Source organism: Ovis canadensis, chromosome 26 (genome assembly GCF_042477335.2).
Source record: "Ovis canadensis isolate MfBH-ARS-UI-01 breed Bighorn chromosome 26, ARS-UI_OviCan_v2, whole genome shotgun sequence".
Lineage (NCBI taxonomy): Eukaryota > Metazoa > Chordata > Mammalia > Artiodactyla > Bovidae > Ovis > Ovis canadensis.
Genome location: NC_091270.1, coordinates 52,986,015 through 52,987,587, shown reverse-complemented (window position 1 = coordinate 52,987,587; position 1,573 = coordinate 52,986,015). Strand labels below are relative to the sequence as shown.

The 1,573-nt window shown below is 51.6% G+C and overlaps 1 non-coding gene across 1 annotated transcript; it reads right to left on the bottom strand.

Annotated features, from left to right (window-relative positions):
• Positions 1-494: 494 nt before the first annotated feature.
• On the bottom strand, positions 495-598 carry LOC138431177 (U6 spliceosomal RNA). Its single transcript, XR_011253581.1, has one exon. It is a non-coding gene; the product is annotated as a U6 spliceosomal RNA (small nuclear RNA).
• Between the last annotated feature and the right edge of the window lie 975 nt (positions 599-1,573).

Below are 1,573 nucleotides of genomic sequence, written 5' to 3'. Positions count from 1 at the left end.
GCTTCTCCATGCACGAGCTTCTCAATGCAGTGGTTTCTCTTGCGGACCCGAAGCTCTAGGGTGCGTGGCTTCAGAAATTGGGGCCCCTGGGCTCAGTAGCTGTGGCTTCCCACTCTAGAGCACAGGCCCTCATAGTGGGGGCGCACAGGCTTAGATGCTCGGTGGCATGTGGGATCTTCCCGGGCCAGGGAGCAAACCCGTGCCCCTTGCCCTGGCAGGCTGATTCTTTACCACTGAACCACCAGGGGAGCCCTTTATATTTATTTTTTTAACAGCTCCGGCTGGAGCTGGAATTCTTTTTTAAAAATTTTATCGGAGTATTGTTGCTTAAGCGTTGTGTTAGTTTCTGCTATACAGCAAGGAGTCCGCTGTATGTAAAATGCAAACCACTCCAGAATTCTTGCCTGGAGGATTCCATGGACAGAGGAGCCTGCTGGGCTAACAGTCCACGGCATCCCAAAGAGTCAGACACGACTAAGTGACTAACTTTCATCAAACACAGAGAACGCTTTACGAATTTGCGTGTCATCCTTGCCCTGGGGCCATGCTAATCTCTATACTGTTCCAATTTCAGTATATGTGCTGCTGAAGCAGGCACTCCCCAATTCCGAGTTTAACCCCACACGCCATCAGTTTTGTTCCGGCCAGCTCGCTGGCCTGCCTCTAATCTTCGCTTGGTTCCCCGTTGTCTTCCGAATCAAAGCCGTCGACTCCTCTGGTGGTACAGTGAATAAGAACCCACCTGCCCATGCAGGAGACACAGGTTCGATCCCCGGTTCAGGATGATCCCACATGCCGAGGAGCAGCTAAGCCCGTGTGCCACAACTGCTGGGCCTGTGCTGTAGGGCCCAGAGGCGCAACTACGGAGCTTGTGCTCTAGGACCCACTGGCTGCAACTATGCAAGCCCGCCCGCCCTAGAGCCTGTGATCAGCAACGAGGGAAGCCACTCGGTGTGATGAACAGCTCGTGCACTGCAAGGAGGCTAGCCCCCACTCACCGCAACTAGAGAAAGGCCGTGCCCTGCAGGGAAGGCACAGCCAGATAAAAGAAGAATCAAAGTCAAACACAGAATGCCTTCTGAGCTGATCTCTTCGCTTTGGCCCCTCCCCCAGCTCTGAGTGCAGAGAATTAATCAGACTTGATAAGCCCCGCTGAGTTCTCTCAAGGATGGATGCCCGTACCAGAGCCCACAGCCCCACAGCCCCGCCCCAACTTGGCACTACCCAGCTTGCAGATCTTGCTGGTCCAACTGGTTCTAAACTGTGTGTAGACCAGTGAGGCCTGATGCTTTTGGTTTTCTCGTCTGATCATTGCTTGCTCAGAAGCTTTATCATCTTCACTGGGAGCACCCCTCATTTTCTCCCTGATTTGCCTTAGATCCTTGTTGTCAGTTTAAGATACCTCAAAGCTCGCCTCTTGGACCCGTCAAGATTTAATCCACATTGTCCTTCATTGAAGAGATATTCCCAGTTGTGTTGAACGTTAATTCCCATATCTTTTGCTGGAGTGTGTTTGTGAGTGTTAATACTCATTCTTCACTATTATTCTACCACGGTCTCCTATGTGAAATTA